The sequence below is a fragment of the Suricata suricatta genome, chromosome 1 (genome assembly GCF_006229205.1).
Source record: "Suricata suricatta isolate VVHF042 chromosome 1, meerkat_22Aug2017_6uvM2_HiC, whole genome shotgun sequence".
Taxonomy (NCBI): domain Eukaryota; kingdom Metazoa; phylum Chordata; class Mammalia; order Carnivora; family Herpestidae; genus Suricata; species Suricata suricatta.
The window spans coordinates 92,908,026-92,926,685 of NC_043700.1; the positions used below are offsets into that span (position 1 = coordinate 92,908,026).

The 18,660-nt window shown below is 33.2% G+C and overlaps 1 long non-coding RNA gene across 1 annotated transcript; it reads right to left on the reverse strand.

Moving 5' to 3' along the window:
• Positions 1-1,193: 1,193 nt before the first annotated feature.
• LOC115274015 lies at positions 1,194-15,017 on the reverse strand. Its single transcript, XR_003901057.1, has 3 exons — positions 14,950-15,017; positions 2,002-2,117; positions 1,194-1,232 (listed from the first exon to the last, which is right to left on the reverse strand). It is a non-coding gene; the product is annotated as an uncharacterized LOC115274015 (long non-coding RNA).
• Between the last annotated feature and the right edge of the window lie 3,643 nt (positions 15,018-18,660).

Sequence of the window (18,660 nt, forward strand, 5' to 3'; positions counted from 1 at the left end):
AAAAGAATGAAAAATGTTTAATAAATGTGTTCGTATAGTATTACATTTATTATGGCTAAGATTTTTAAAATGTTAGTTTGTTACCATGAAGTAAATTTTGACTACATTTAATATACCTATCACCAATTCTTTCCTTCCTTATTCTTTTTTATTCTTTTCTTCTCTTCTCTTTTCTTTTTTCTTCTCTTTTTTCTTTTCTTTCTTTTCCTTTCCTTTTCTTTCTTTCTTTCTTTCTTTCTTTCTTTCTTTCTTTCTTTCTTTCTTTCTTTCTTCCTTCCTTCCTTCCTTCCTTCCTTCCTTCCTTTCTTTCTTTCTTTCTTTCTTTCTTTCTTTCTTTCTTTCTTTCTCTTTCTTTCTTTCTTTCTTTCTTTCTTTCTTTCTTTCTTTCTTTCTTTCTTTCTTTCTTTCTCTTTCCTTCTTTCTTTCTTTCTTTCTTTCTTTCTTTCTTTCTTTCTTTCTTTCTTTCTTTCTTTCTTTCTTTTTCTTTCTTTCTTTCTTCTTTCCTTCCTTCCTTCCTTCCTTCCCTCCTTCCCTCCCTCCCTCCCTCCCTCCTTCCTTCCTTCCTTCCTTCCTTCCTTCCTTCCTTCCTTCCTTCCTTCCTTCCTTCCCTCTTCATTTAATAAGTACTTTTTGAGTAAGTACTGGATGCTAGGGACTATACCAGATTTTAGGAAGATGTAGTTCCTACGATCCAGAAGCATCAGTCCGTAATTAAACAAATTCAGATGAAAATAACAAATGCAATGCAAGCTGTGTTGCCCATTACTGTATTTGCTGGAAAACTAGTTAGACAATCTTGCATTTTAAATATTCTCAATACATACCTTTCAGCTTATAACCAAAATTACAACACAGCAATGATAGTTCCTGTCAAAATTCTTGCTTTCCTCCATCAAGTCTTAGGGTAAATATGCCTCCTGAATCAAAGTGATAATATTATTACAGCAAATGAAAGAGCCAAAAATCACACTACTTTAGTTTTATGTCACTTTTAGGAAAGATTTCTGTGTTCAGTGTCAAATTAATCTTCCTTAACCAATACATTTATAGTTTTTCCTCTTGTGTTTGAACTTTTAGAACTTACAACTAAAATATGAAATTTAAACTTAGGGGTACCTGGGTGGCTCAGTTGGTTAAGCATCCAACTGTTGGTTTCAGCTCAGGTCATGATCTCACAAGTTTAAGGGTTCCAGCCCTGCACTGGGCTCCATGATGTCAGCTCTGTCTTCTCTCTATATATAGAGAAAGAAGGAGAGAGAGAGAATGAGAGAGAGAAGGAGAAATATATATATATATATATATATATATATATATATATATATATATATATATATATAGAGAGAGAGAGAGAGAGAGAGAGAGAGAGAGAGAGAGAGAGAGAGAGAATAAGAGAGAGAAAGAAGTATGTTGCCCAGTTTGAATTAGGAAAGAAGATTAAATTCATCATGAGAATCTTTTGAGAAAAATTGACAGTGAACTGAGTTTTGGAGGATGAGCAGTAATTTTTAAGGCAAGGTTAAGAAAGAAAGAAAAAAAGAAAAGAAGAAAAGGAAAGAAGAGGGAAGGAAGGAAGGAAGGGAAGAAGGAAGGAAGGGAGGAAGAAAAAGGTTATTTCAATCAAAAAGATAAATAAACAAAATGGAAAAAATGTATGAAATCATCTAGTGTATTTAGAAGATCACACATGTAGAACATAAGGCAATGAGGTGACTTATTAGGGTGTCTGTAGGACATGGTAATTTAATTTTATCTTGTCAATTTTAACAAAGTATGGAGTATTTCAAGGTGGGGGAATTGGATAGATAACCTTAGCAACTACTTGTTAAGGTAGATTTAGAGGGATTTAGGGCATGAATTTAAGAGAATATTAATCAGGGTTCTTTTAGTTGCAAGCTATACAAATGAAACTTGAAGTTTAAGCAAATGATAAGACTATTTTGCTCCAAATAACCAAACTGGGGAAAGGCAGGACTGAGAGGAGACAAAAGCATGTAGAATTACCTGTATTACTGCTGCTACTCTCTGCAATCCAGCTTCAGTGCTTCTCACTGCAGACCTTCTTTTCCCAAAAGGCTGGATCAAGGCAGACAATAACCTCTATCTCAATGGATCCCTAGCTTGGCCCCCAGAGAAAAAGCCAAGTCAGGACAGAGTTAAAAAGAATCTTACTTGGGTCCATGCCCAGTCTTCTAATTACTCACTGTGGTGGCAAATACTTAGCATAACATGGTAGATTTAGATCAGGCCAAATTTGCATTTTTTATTTCTCATCCAATAACTGTGGCCAGGGAAACAAGGTCATAGAGGAAGATGGCAGTATCTTGCAATCACATCAATGGAATCCAGGTAAATAACAGTGTGTACAACTAAAAGTGCTTCAAGACAGATTCAGTGTGAGAAAGAATTTGGGAAAACCTAAATACCAATGGGGAGGGGAAAAAATGGATACTAGATAAATCTGAATTCTCTGAAACCTACAGATAAAGGAAACATTCAATAGAATCTAACTTCTAACCAGATGTTATGGACTGAATTGTGTTCCCCCCAAATTTATATGTTGAGGCTCTAACACCCAGTGTGACTATATTTAGAGAAAGGGGCTTTAAAATGGAAATTAAGGTAGGGGCACCTGGGTGGCTCAGTTGGTTAAGTGTCTGACTCTTGATGTCAGCTCAGGTCACAATCTTACAGTTTGTGAGATTGAGCCCCATGTTGAGGTCTGCAGTGACAGTGCAAAGCCTACTTGGGATTCTCTATTTCCCTCTCTCTCTCTGCCCCTCCCTTGCTCTGTCTCCCTCTTTCTCAAAAAAAAAAATTTAAAAAAGGAACTAAAGTAGTGAGATGATAAAGATGGACCCCTAATTCAATACGACAGGTGTCTATCAGAAGAAGAGACACCAGGGGTAAGCACATATGGAAAAGAGGCAATGCAAAGACTGGGGAGAGGACAGCCTTCTACTAGTCATAGAGAGAGACCTCAGGAGAAAGCAGACCTTTTGAAAACCTTGATCTAGGACTAATGACCTCCAGAAATCTAAGAAAGGCTTAAGATGCTGTTTAAGCCTCTTAGTCTGCTATATTTTGAATGGCTGCCATAACAAACGAATATACTGATATACATAAAAATCTCATGCTAAAGTTTATGAGTGTCAGATTCTATTATTTGATATGTTAGGTCCAGCTTCCAACAAACAATTGCAACCTATGCTAAAAGTGAAGAGCAAAACATAATCTGAAAATAAGTAAGCACTATGAACATACTCAGAAAGGGCAGAGACTTTGGAATTACCAGACTGGGTATTTAAAATAACTATGAATAATATAGTAAAGGCTCTAAAGTAAAAAAATGGACAAGTAAGAACACATGGGGAATGCCTGAATAAAGAATGAAATTTTGAAAATCAAAACAAAATGGTGGAAGTTAAAAACACTAACAAAAATGCAGAATGCCTTTGATGAACTCAGTAGTAGACCAGGTACGAGAAAAGAGTAAGTAAGCTTGAGATCAGTCAAGACCTCCCAAATCAAAATGCAAAGAGAGAAAAAAAAAAAAAAAAGAAAGAAAGAAAGCCAAGGGAAAAACATTCAAAAACAAAGAAAATTACAAAAGATGTTCCATAACTATAATGGGAATATCAGAAGGAGAATTTTAAAAAGGAGCATAAGAAATACTTGGAATTATAATGACTGAATATTTTCCAACATTAATCAAAGACACAAAACCAGAGGGTAAGAAGATCAGAGAACATTAAGTAGAATAAACTCCAAAAATCTACGCCTAGGTATATATCCTAACTTCAGAAAAAGAGACAAAATTTTGAAAGAAACTTGGGTGTAGATTTGGAAATATGAAGGGGACACCTTATCTAAAGACTATGAAGTATAAGAACCACATTAGATTTCTGTTTGCAGGCTATTCAAGCATGGATAAAATGGAATTAAATATTTAAATGTTAAAAGAAAAAAAATTAACAGAATACTATATCCAGGAGATATTCAAGGAGAAATAAACACTTTTCCAGGGAAACAAAATCCAAAGAAACATGATGCCAGTAGACTTACCTTGTAAGAAGTGTTATAATAAGTTTTTCAGAAAGAATGATTAAAATATAGGTCAGAACTTTGAATCTACATAAGAAAAGGAGAGTATTTGAGAAGGAACAAATGAGGGTGAAATAAAGCCTTTTATTTTTCTTACTCCTAAATGATTTCATAGATCTTTCCAAAATAATAGCAGCAGTGTATTTGGTAAAATTCATAAATAAGATGAATGCCAGCACTAATATAAAGCATGGAGAAAGAAAATGGGAATTCTTTGCTATAAGATACTTACACTATATTATCACTACACTACACTACTCTAACTTATAGCGTTATTTCGAATTAATTAGAAATGTATACTGCAAAGCTTAGGTGAATCACTTAAAAAAATTTAAAAGAGTTATAACAAGTATGTGAAAAGAGGACAGAAATCAATCATAAAATGTTTAGTTAAAGGAAAGACTGTAGAAAAATAGCAAAATATTTTTTAAAAGATAAAAACAAGAGGGAGGCAAATCACAAGAGACTCTTAGCTATGGAGAACAAACTGAGAGTTGATGAAGGGGAGGTGGGTGGGGGTTGGGTTAAATGGGTGATGAATATTAAGGAGGGCACACATAAAAGTGCCTGCATGGCTCTGCCTGTTGAGTGTCTGACTCTTGATTTCAGTTCAGGTCATAATCCCAGGGTTATGGGATTGAGCCCCACATTGGGCTTCTTGCTGAGCATGGAGCCTGTTTGAGATTCTTTTTCTCTCCTTCTACCCCTCTCCCCTTCTCGCTCGCTCTCTCTCTCTCTCCCACTAAAATATTTTTTTAAAGGAGGGCACTTAATATGTTGAGCACTTGATGTTATATGTAAGTGATGATTCACTAAAGCTACTCCTCCTTTTATTTAACTAGCTAAAATTTAAATAAAACCTACAAAAAATTAAAAAAGTATAAAGGCATAATATAAATAGATGATAGATGATAGATAGAAAGATATTAATCCAAATACGTCAGTAAAACTTCCATATATTTAAAGTGGTTATTGATGTATATATCTCTATATATACCAATAAAAAACAGAGATCGACAATGTGGATTAAAAAAAGACACAACTGTATTGTGTCCACAAAAAACACACCTTAAATATAAAGACATAGAATCACCAAAAATAAATGGATGGAAAAACATGTAGCATACTAATACAAATGACAAGAAAGCTAATGTATGTATATTAACATCAGACAAAGCTGACTTCAGAACAAGAATATTTGTAAAGGAATAAAGAGGGCCATTACATAATGATAAACGGGTTAGTTCTCTGAGAAGTAATGTGTATGTACCTAATAACAGAGTATCAAAATAAATTATGTGAGGCAAAGGTAATAGAATTGCAATGAGAAATAAAGAAATGCACTATTTCTGAGACTTCAACACAGTTCTATCAATAATAGACAAGAATCCGTAAGGACATATTTTAACTGAATAGCATCATCAATCAGCTGGCTCTAACTTACATTTATAGAATATAACGCTGAACTACAGTAAGGTATACATCTTTTTCTCATATGGAATATTAACCAAGGAAGACTACATTCTGCACCAACAATTTTAAAAGAACAGAAATCATACAAAGTATGTTAGCACAGACCACAGTGAAATTAAAGTGGAAATCAATAACAGAAAGATTGCTGGAAAACCCTCAAGTATTTGGAGAGGAAACACCACGTTTCTAAATAATACATAGGTCAAAGAGGAAATCGCAAAATAAATTCAAAATAGTTTGTACTAGATGAAAATAAAATACAACCTGTAAAAATGTGTGGGATATAATAAATACAACACATAAAAGGAGATTTATATCAATGAATACATGTATTAGAGAAGCAGTAAGATCTAAAATTAATAATCTAAGCTTTCACTTCAGGAAACTTGAGAATAAAGAGCATTATAAAGCTAACACAATCAGAAGGAATGGAAAATAAAAATTAGAGCAGAAATTAATGAAACTGAAAAGAAGAAAACAAAGAAAGTTAATTGAAACCAAGAGGTGGTTTTTGAGAAGATCAATATAATTGATAAATTGCTAGTCAGGCTAACCAAGAAGAGAGGGAGTGGAATAAACTTAGAAAGACCATCACTATTGATCCCATGAGTGAACATTAAAAAGGCAATAATGGAATATTATGAGCAAACCTATGTTCACAAATTTAATAACTTAGATGAAATGGACCATTTCCTTGAAATACAATTTACCAAAACTCAAACAAAGAGAAATAGATAATCTGAAGATACCAGTCTCTTTTAAAGAAATTTAATATCATAACCATCCAAAGCAGAAAGCACAAGGGCCTGATGATTTCACTGGCGAATTCTGCCAAACATTTAAGGAAGAATTATACAAATTCTATATAATCAGTTCCAGAAAATAGAAACAGAGGGAACACTTCCTCACTCATTCTATGAAGCCCGCATTACTGTAATTATCTAGGTATTACAAAGACATTACAAGAAGGAAAAACTACAGATGAATATCTCTCTTGAACATGGAAACATAAATAATAGCAAATTGATTCCACCAATGTATACATAGAAATATATTCTTCATTGAATGAGATTTATCTCAGGTATGCAAGGCTAGTTCAACATTTGAAAATCAATTATTGTAATCCATCACATCAGCAGTCTAAAAAATATGTTATATGATCATTTCATAGGTACAGAAAAAGTATTTGACAAAATCCAGCATCCATTCATGATTGAACTGTCAGTAAACTAATAATAGTGGGGAAATTCCTCAACTTGATAAATAACACTTCCAAAACACCTAAAGGTAGCATCATAATAGTGAGAAAACAGAAACTTTTCTTCTAAGGTAGGAAAAGAAGGAAAGAAAACCTGTCTCTTCACTGTTATTCAACATTATACTGGAGTGCTGAGCTAATGCAATAAGACACGGTAAGTAACTAAGATCATGCATATTGGAAAGAAAGAAATAAAATTCTCCTTATCACATGACATGATTGTTAATTTTAAAAAACCCCAAATAATTGACGAACACACTCCTATAAATTATGTTATTAGAGCAAATTTGCAAGATACAAAGTTAATGTACAAAAGTCCATTGTTCTCTGGGGCCTCTGGGTGGCTCAGTGCATTAAGTATCTAACTTTGGCTCACGTCATGTTCTCACGATTTGTGAGTTCAAGCCCCATGTTGGGCTCTGTGTTGACAGCTCAGAGCTTGGAGCCTGCTTCGGATTCTATGTCTCCCTCTCTCTCTGCCCCTCTCCTGCTCATGCTCTTTCTCTCTCTCTCAAAAATAAATAAATGTTAAAAAAATTTTTTAAGGTACATTGTTCTTTTATGTACCAGCAATGAATAATTGAAATTTGAAATAAAAAACACAGTTTGACATTAGCAGCAAAAAATAATGAAACACTCAGATATAAATCTAACAAAGATGTATTATATAAATATAAAACTATAATTAAGGAAATAAAATAATCTAAATAAATAGATATTCTATATTCATGGATGAGAAGGCAATATTTTTAGATGTTAGTTTTCCCACTTGATATACAGATTCAATCCAACCTGAATCAAAATCCAACCAAGTTAATTAATGATAGTGGACAAATTAATTCTCACATTTCTATGGGAAGTCAAGAGATTCTGAATAACTGATATAATCGTGCAGAAAAAATAAAGCTTAAGGGCTGAGCTTACTGACCTCAAGATAAAGTTATAGTTATGAATATATTGTGAAATTGGTGAAAGAATAGGCAAAGAAAGAAAGACAACACAGATCTATAAAATATAGGAACAAAATCAAATGTGATTTTGGAATTGGCAAGGAGTTATAGATAGAACGCCTAAAACACAATCCATGAAATAAATACTTGATATTTTGTTTATGATTAAACTTTAGAACTTTTGCTCTGTGAGACTCTATTAAGAGAAAAAATAGACAAATCCAAACCTGGGATAAAGTATTTGCAAAAATTATAAATGATAAAGGGCTTTTATCCAAAGTACACAAATAACTGTTAAAATGAAACAATCAGGGGCACCTGCTGTGGCTCAGTTGGTTGAGAGTCCAACTTCTGCTCAAGTCATGATCCTGCAGTTCGTGAGGTCAAGCCCTGTGTGGCGCTCTGTACTGAGAACTCAGAGCCTGGAGCCTGCTTCAGATTCTGTGTCTCCCTCTCTCGCCCCTCCCTTGCTCCTGCTATGTTTCTGTCCTTCAAAAATAAATATACATTAAAAATTTAAAAAAAACCCTAAACAATAAAAAAACAAGCAACCCAATTTGGAAATGGGAGAAAGATTAGAACAGATACCTCATGAAAGAAAATATACAGATATCAAATAATCACATGAAATGTTCAACATAGTATGCCATTATGAAATTACAAATTAAAACAACAATGTGTTTTTGAAATGACTAAAATTCTGTCAAACTCATTTATTCCTGATGGCAATGACAAATGCTACAGCCACTTTGGGAGACATTTTGACATTTCTGGCAAAACTAGTCTCACCATATGGTCCCATCCCTCATTCACAACCTTAGGTATTTACCCAAATGAGCTGAAAACACAAAAACCTGGACATTAATGTTTATAGCAATTTTGTCCATAGTTTCCAAATAGAAACAAGCAAGATATCCTTCCATAGGGGAATGAGTAAACTGACTACTACATCCAATCAATGGAATATTATTCAGTGTTAAAAGGAAATGAGCTATCAAGCCACAAAACGACATGGAGAAAGAAAACATAAATGCCTATTTCTTGGTTTAAAAAAAAACGTCAATCTTAAATGTACTCCCAAGTATATGAAATTTTGAAAAAGGCAAAATTATAGGGACAATAATGTCCAGGGTATATTGATTATGTACAGAAGACAAGAGAACATAGGGTCATCCTTATGGCATCCTCTTGACTTCCAAAATTACTGAAAGCATTTTAATTTTGGCTGCTCTAAGATGGGCAGAAACATTTCCAGTGATCTTAAGCCATTTCTCTTTAGTTCATATCAATTGAAAAGATCCAGATCAAAATGGAGCTGACATATTGTTAACAAGTCACAAGGTAGACTGGAATTAACCACAACCCTTCCAAAGCTGTAGTATTTTACACCTTAACACGTGTTAAAAACTACTTTTGTTGAAAAGAATCAAAAGAGAAATTACTGTAAAAATCAGAGATCAGGATTTTACAACTCAACATACAATGAAACACATGTGCTGGCTAAAAGGTCCCATTTTGTTTCATCATTTTAACTTCTATGATCACATTGAACATGAAGTGAACGAACCGGTACTGCACTATTTTGCTCAATGCTTACTTAGTAGCTTCTCTAATTTTGTTAAAATTGTTTTGGGAGAAAATATTTACAAACACAAATTACCAAGACTAAATAGCATTTTCTTTTGCCTTCTTTTGAAATTGGTGGTAAGGCACAATTCAGTTGAAGATTGGTAAGGTAATACCAGATGGTGAGAAGCTATAGAGGTCAATGGTAAGATTTGACTTCACCAACAATTATTTCCTAAGTACTAATAATATTTTACACATGTGCAGTACTTTTCAGTTTCCAATGTCCTTTTGCATTTGATTCTAATAGCTTAGTAAGTATGGCAGACCAGATTCTATTAACCCAATATTACAATGCAGACTTAAAGAAAATAATTGTTGGACCTAACATCACATTTTAAACAATGGTAAGGCCAGAGTTAGAATCTACTTTGACTTACAAGTATAAGAGTATTTCCAATTGAATTTCATGTACCTGAAGTTTTATGCTATTATTTTGTATAAAATTATCATGTAAAATAAATGTTCTTATTTTAATTTCAAGCAAGGTGTACTGAGATGATCATGGATATTTGCATAATAATAGTAATAATAAAAAATAATAGAAAATTACATTTGTTGAGAGCAGGGACAATACTGAGCACGTTAGGTGATTATACTATGTAACTGAGCATCCTAATAAGGTAGATGCTATTGTTGTCTCTATGTTACAGATAAAGGTATTTACACTGAGACCATAATTGACTTTACAGTAGGTCATAAAGCTTCTGACGAGGTGGACCTGGGACTTAAATTCAGACAAGAGGCCAGGCCTTAACACCAGGTAATTCTGTCTTTTGAATTTATTTTTTACCTATGGATCTCCTTTTAATATCTATAACATGGATGTGATTATAAATCCTGCTTACTCAAAATAGCATTAAGTTCTGAATAAGCAAATGTTTATAAAAGTCATTTGCACACCGCAAACATGAAACAAATGTCAGTTTTTAGGAGTTAAAATGCAACTTCTGGGACGTTTTTCAGTAATGTTTATTTTCCCTTCTTTTATTTACATCTTTCTCTTTGGTCTTGTTGATTGCTTTCCTATGCCAATGAATGTACGTGATGTAGTTAGGTTCCCTGAGCTCCAGTCAGCAGTTTCCCAATAAGGGTAGCTAGGAATTAATGGATGTAAATCCATCATTACAGATTCTAAGAAAATCAGTGGTGTGTGCTGTACTGGTAGTGAGCTGTTAACATTATAGTTGTGTATGAAGGACAGCATATTATTTGATATTTTCATCTAGGCTATTCTTTAATAACTCTGCAAGTTTAGAACTCAGATTGTTGTTTGTGACATGTGAAAATCTTCATCTTTTTTTTTCCCCTTACAAATTTGCTAAAAAGAACCTACACATTCAAGTTAAATATGGTGAGCTGTCATCAGCTTCTAATTGTAGAATGAGAGTCCTCAGTAAAATTGGACAGTGGAACAAATCACTTCTGGCACTTGATTCTTTTTTCCCCTTTTGGCACTGAATCTATGTTGACAGGGCGACTTAACATTAGTTTTATGCTTTTAGAAAAATGTGGCCCTATTTGCATTTGTTGCCATTTTTTTTCTTGCCCAAATGCAGAAATTTACCTTGCAATAAAACCACTAAAAATGAAAACTGATATCAGAAAATGCCTCTTTTCATAAAAAAAGTTGAATAACAACTGGCACTGAAGACTAAAACAAATGACATGTGGCAAAACCTAATCAACATATAACTAAATGTCTTATCTCTTTGTCATCATCTATTAACCTATTTCATTTTCTCCTTTCCTCCCAAGTTTAATATTTGTTACCTTGTGGCTGCACACATGTTGGTGATCAGCTAATTTATGCCTTATGTTGTATATAGAATTTAACGGCTGCCAATAATTACAGTGGTAGACAAACTAGAGATTTTTCACTTCTCTGCTAAAATCTAACCATGTGTTCTGCTTTAAAGCAATGTGGTTTTATTTTATGAATTTTCTGCAAGAAAAATAAAAAGAAAATCAGAGCTGTGAAATTTGCCATTATTCATGAAAAATTATCTGCTGGAAAGCTGAGCCTCAAAGAAAGGGAGTAGGATTTTTTTTCCCTAACTTGGCTTTAGCACTAGATATATACATAGAGAAGATGATAGTAGAGTCTAAAGATCCTATCATTATGTCACATTTTAAAGTGACTGTTCAAAGCTGGCTAATGGGAATCCAGTTGCTTTAAATGCCTATTAAGCATTTCTTAATTTAACTCCTTACGGATGAAATTAGAAATTCCAAGCTCACTTAAAATTTGACGAAATACAAAGATCTCATAGAAGCTTATTCCTTTAGTCAAACATGCATTGTATATATTACATATACACATTTCTCTCAAACTTTTTCCATGGTGAGAGAAAATTAAAGCTCATTATTTTTTCTTATTTTTTCCCTTCCATTATTTTTCTGTTATGCTTTACATTTTTAAAATATAAGCAATTTAGTATTTTCAAAAGCACAGCATGTATCTTAATCTATTTCCCAATAAACAAGCATTGATTCACAAGTAGCCTGGTAAGAATTAAGAAATTTGTTTTGAGCTTAATTTTCAAATGTATGTCCACTAGAGAACTTACAAACCTTTTCATCAAAATTTCATTTAGAGAAATATAGTATTTAAATATGGTTTTATTAATATTATGGAAATTATTAGTGATCATGTTTGATAGAAATCTATCCACAGAGGAAAAGTTGTCAAAAACAAACTATAACTACTGGCATATTCTTCAACAAAGATGATAAACTATAAACTTAGAAAACCACTAAAAGCCTCAGCTTTTTGAAGACTGTTATCTATCACCTTTACAATTTTTATCAATATACTCCTATTATTTGACATACTTTCTCCAAAAGTAATCATACTTCAAATGTGTATTCAAATATCATTGAATATTTCATGATGTGGATTTGTTGCTACAATCACTCACTTTCCATTTTTATTCATCTAGATTTTTTAATTCATAACTAATGCCAGATCCACAAAAGAAAAAATGTAACTATATAAAAATGTTAATAGAAATTATACATATTTATTCGACAGCTATAAAATGTTAATTTTTTTCTAATTAAGATGAATAGAGAGGCAGAATTCTTTATTTAAATTTATTAAATTATTCCCTGTAAAACTATCTTTTTCATGTTTTGAATCATCAGATAAGATTCCTATTTACATATAATTACAAATAGACAAACCTTAGATTTTTAAAACTGGTTTCATTTCAAATGAAAGTTATCTTTCACAGGTACATTACCCCAAATCATCAACATCTCCCATGATTATAATTAATAACAATAGTATCCAAAATTTCTTATCGTTATGAATAAACCATTATGAGGAAAATGTGTAAGGTTATTATAATTTTTGATATCTCATTGAATTAACCTCAATAATAGCATAAATTAAAGAATAAGACATGTTTTTCAACTGTTATTCTTTGAAACAGAAAAATGAAAAGAAAATGTAGATTAGATGGTCTTTCTACAGCTTGTGTTGAAAAGTTGTTTTAAATTTCACTTTGTTCTTTGATACACACATGGCTTCTCTTATGGACACTGAAACAGGGATGTCCTATAATTTCTCAAAATTGGAGATGGGTATTTTCAATTACTGTCAGACATTATTTAATTTACTTTATTTCAAAAACTTGGACAAAGAAAAAATCTAGTAAGGTTTGTAGTGCTTTTTTTCAGAAGAAATAACAAATTTAATTTATAATATTGAAATACCACTGAAAGGAGAATTACAACTCCTAATCTACTGTCTGCCTTGACAGCTAACTAAGTAATACAGAAAGACTGTAATTTTAGTTTGAAACTAGGGAAAATTATTCATTGATCCTACACTATAGTTCATTCACATGCCACTTAAGATTGTAGCCACTGACTTTATTTATAGATGAGATGAGTTATGTTTACATATAGAAATTCACTGATTGTTTCAGAGTGTGGAATTTCAATTACTGTGTCTCACAAACCATGCACCTTTGAATATAAAACATTAAATCTCAAATGATACTTCTCATATTTTTCTACCCCTCTCACATATTATCTAATTTAGAGGTACACAGTAGTATATGATTATTTTTATACTGTTTGCTTTTCAACTTTTATGTATATTTCCTAATAACAGATGGTATAAACAGGATGGAGGGGGAATACTAAGTGTACATTTTCCTAGAAGAAAAATGAGAAACAAAAATTACTATAAGACATTTAAAATTTTATTTTTCATGTATTCATACTATAATCACATGTGACACTTATACCCTACGTGGAACAAAGCAATGCACAGCACAGAGTTGTTAGGTCAAGATACATCATCAAGAAAGTCTCTGTACCCATGGTGGGCAGGCACTATGACTATTGTAGGACATCGCAATGATTTCATCTACGTTGAAGGAATGTCTGTAGTAGCAAAACGTAATGATTTCCTGAACTTGAGCAGAAGTAGTAGAAAGAAGAGAAAGCTAACTAAAAGCACTAAAAACCAAAGATATGTAGTACTCAGTAACTACTTCAATATAGGAGATTGGGGAAAGAAAAACGTGAATATGATTTTAGATTTTCCTTTTGGCAACTGGGGAGATGTTAAATATCATAAATGGGTAGTATGCTATTAAAACAATGATCAAAAGATGAGAGAAGAGATCGGATGTGGTTTGTCATGACCTTTGCCTAACTGACACATTTTGCCGATCATACTAATCTTAGTTCTAGTGTCAGCCTTCTTCACATCCAATCTATCTTTGATATTGATGCTGTATTAAACTTATTTAAGTACAATTTTAATCATGCTTTAACTCACATGCCTATTTAAGTATCCAGAAAATCTGAACTATGCTGATTTTCAAGATCCTCAATTATTTTGTCTCAAGCTCTTTCCCTTTTTATTTTTGATAGATTTTCAAATTAATTTTTTTATTAAGTTAAAAACAAAAGCCCTCATAGCAAATTCCATTGCAAAAGGTAAGCAAGGAGATATTGGTCATTTCTCATACAGCTAGTTACAAGAGGTGTAGGTACCAAAAGTAGACAGTGGTTTGGAGCAACAGAGTTTCAATTGGAGGAACAAATGCTTGTTTATGTAACGCCAGCCACGTGTAGTTGGGGAGATAAAGCATACCTGTCCTTGATAGGTATATAAAGCCTCTGATGTGATATGTTCCACTCACTCCCTAGCATTATTTGTAATCTTGAAGATGTTTTATTTATTTTTGAGAGACAGAGTACTAGCAGAGGAAAGGCAGAGAGATGGAGACACAGAATCCAAAGCAGGCTCCAGGCTCTGAGCTGTCAGCACAGAGCCTGATGCAGGCTCAAACTTGGGAACACTGAGATCATGACCTGAGCTGGAGTCAGATGCCTAATTGAGTGAGCCACCCAGGTGCCCCTTCCTAACCTTTTTTGTTATCAGCATGTCTCCACTGAGTCTGATGCTCCAGACATGACAAATAGCCTGCAGGTACTGGCGCATGCTGGTCTCTGTGGAAGGTGTAATAGACATTTTGAAATTAGCACTCAGAGGAAACTCTGTTTCTCCATACTAACCTTATCACTCTGGAAGGTGGAAACACTGGTTCAGTCTCTAAAACTTGGAATCAGTTTTGAGTTCTGCCTTCCTCTCATTTTCCTTGTCCATTAGCCAATCTTGTTAACAATATCTTCATAATGTATTCTGAATCAGACTGATTCTAATTGTAGAAGTGCCATTCTCCTGGTTTTAACACTGGTATCTGGCCTGTAGATTATTAGGAAAACAATGTTTGCTTTCCCTGCTTCCACTCCTGCCTTATACACTCTAATCATACATTCACCAGAGTACTTTAATACTCAAATCTGATAAAGGGACAACTTTATTCAAAATCCTCTTGTCAGTATAAAATCCAGAGTTCATCCCATCCCCTAAAAGGCCATTCGTGTTCTTTCCACTTTCCTTTTTTCCTCTCATCTCTCTTTCGGGTCTTGACTCTACTTCTCACTCATTCCATGTCAGCCGCACGCTAGCCTCCTTGCTGTTTCTCAAGCATTTTAACTAACCCTCTGCCTCAGTCTTTGTCGTTGCTATTTCTCCTATTGGAAAGCTATTGTAGCCTTCTTGTTCTCTCACTTCCTTCAGATCTTTACTCAATAGCATTATCTCCATGGACTAGCCTTATCAAACAGTACCACTTCCCCAACCTCCCTCTAGCCCCTTCCTCTGCTTTTCTTTATATAAGTAATCTCTACCGGAAATATTACATTTATTGGTCAACTTACTGATTTTGGTAAGTTTCGTGAAATCAGAGATGTTGTGTGTTTTGTTCAGGACAGCATCTGCAGGGCCTGGCATTCAAAAATCACTTGTTGAATAAATAAAGGAATATATCATCCCTAGGAGGCTGTCTCTGATCTTTGTGTCTCTCTGCCAGCTTTTCCCCACTGCCTGCAAAGTTCATGTTCTTCCAGGTCCTGGATATCTGGTGAACAAATTGTCCTAAATCTTTCCAGAGAGTTAGAATATTATCCTACTTCTAAGAACTTCTCTGGCATTCTTCTAAAATGGAATACCCCATTCTTTCCTCTGGTTCCTACGGTAACCTCTGTGAACATAGTTCTTATCTCTTGTAACACTTAGATATTTTTAATAATTTATACGTCCAGAAGTACCTTGTGGATGGATAACACCTTTTACTGAAATTTGCACACTTCAAGTATAATGCCTGGCATGTAGTTAGCATTTATTGATTATTTGTTAAATCAATAGGAAATGGAAATTATCTCTCTATGTTTAATATTATTCTTAATGTTAATGGATGAAGAGCTAAAGCTAAAACTTCCTATTGTGTTAACTTTATGTCCATGTCTCTAATAACTTATAGTTGATAATAACAGATATAAACAGTAAAAATAATAATGCCAATGAGGCTGTGCATTTCTTCTTTATGGGCACTGCTCTAAGAGCTTTTATGGTAATAATTCATTTATTCAGACCATTGAGTTGATGAACTATTATGATCTCAATTTTATACTTCAGTAACTGAGGTATTGGGTGTTAAACAGCTCGTCCTCACTCACTAGTAAGAACAGACTCAGGAACGCCTGGGTGGCTCAGTCCATTAAGCATCAGACTTCATTCAGCTCAGGTCATGATCTCATGGTTAGTGAGTTGGAGCAGCACAGAGCCTGATTTGGATTTTCTGGCCCCCTGTCTTTCTGCCCCTGCCCTGCTCACATTCTCTCTCTCTCTCTGTCTCTCTCTGTCTCTCTCTGTCTCTCTCTCTCTCTCTCTCTCTCTCTCTCTCCCACTCTCTCTCTTTCTCTCTCTCAAAATAAATAAACATTAAAAAAAAGAACAGACATAGGTAATATAACTCCAGAGCCTATGCCCTTCATTACTAGTTGATGGTCTCGCTGTGCAAGATGATTTCCTTTTATTCTGTCTCAAGATGTACAAGGAGACAAGTTTTTGACAGTAGTAAATGTTTATTGACTACCAGACTAAATCTCAGAGGAACTCTCACGAGTCTTGAAGGATATGAATCTATTTCTTTGGTTTAATATTTTTCATAAAAATTCATACTTTATTGGTCTCTGATGTGTATGTGTCTTATTAAGGCACATTCTATATGGTTGGTTGTCTCAATTTTGAAAGCTTTATTTTATATCATTTAAAAATTTTACTTTATGTATGTAAAATTTCATAGTTAATTATGTACAGCTCAAACCAAGAATTATACAAGTGAGACTGACAAGGTCTCTCCCAGGGGTAAGAATAGTTTATTTTTTTTCCTATAAAATATTTTTAAGGGACAATTTATTAAAGGTAAAATTCCTCAATACATTCATATATAAACATTGCATTAAATTGTTCTAAATAGGGCAAATTTGGGGGACATATATGCCTACTGAAATAATCCCCTTGACTTTAGTCACAAAAACCCTATTATATTTAACTACACCTGGTCATTACCGTTGTAAGTGAGCACTTGACAATCATCTTTAGCACTCCTATTACTTACTACATTAGAGAACAGTTGAGAAAAGGGAGATGATGACATGTTGTATTTAGAAAAATCTAAAAAGAATGTATATAAAAATGATTGGTTTTAATAGGTAAATTTAGCAAGGTAGTGATATATATTGATATGTGTATAAACATACATATTTATATATGTATAAATTTATATATATACAGATTGATATATTTATATATGCAGATAAATTTGGAAATTTTATTTTGAAACATAAATATGGAAACAGATTGATTATATCACTATATAATTATATATAAGTAATATATATAAGTAAATATATTATCAATTATATAATTAATTATATACTTGACCCTTGAGCAATTCAGGGGTCAGGGCACTGATTCCCCACGCAGTCAAAAATCCCTGCATAATTTTGACTCCCCAACATTTAACTACTAATAGCCTCTTGTTGACTGGAAGTCTTACTGATATCAACTTAAACAGTGATTCACATATGTTTTAGCTGTTCCACAGTTTATATATTGTATTCTTAATGTAAGCTAGAGAAAAGAAAATATTAAGAAAATGATAAGGATGAGAAATAAATTTATAGTACTTTACTGTGTTATTGATACTATAAGTTTATATCATCTGTTTACAAGATGAATCATCTGTTAGTACCTACATCAGTTTTTCATTGTTATTATTAGAAGAACTTGGCAATTTTTTTTAAAAAGATTGTTTTCTGGGTTTTCATTTTTCTTTTGTCATGATGACTCATTTTGACCTCTATTTTGAGTCTCTTTCTCTTTCTTTAAAGGGCCATTCTGTCAAGGAAGGACAGAAATTACATGCTGTTTTTTTTTTCTTTTTTTTTTCCCCTAGGGAGTGTGTCTTAGGTTTTTCCCTTATTATTTTCTTTACCTTTTTTTTTTTTTTCCTCTTCTTCTTTTGGTGGTGGGGGTGGTTATGTTTAAATGAAGTTGCTTTTACAGCACCAAAGACTTAATCATCCATTTCCTATATAAAAGGTAGCTACTTTTTTGCGTGGACCTCAAGTATACTGTAGTATAGAGGTGGAATTTAAGGAAAGGTATTAAGTAGGCTGTGTTTTAGCTTATGGGCAAGTAATAAATTGTATCATGTATCTTGAATGTATCATAGACAAGCTGCTATATAATGATTGCTACTTCAGATATCTGTGAAATTAGGTGATTAACTAGTTGGTACTTAACTTTCTAATTTCTGTATGTCTAATTGCATGAAATAGAAGTGGGGGTTTTGATTTTTTACTTTGCTTTTCTGT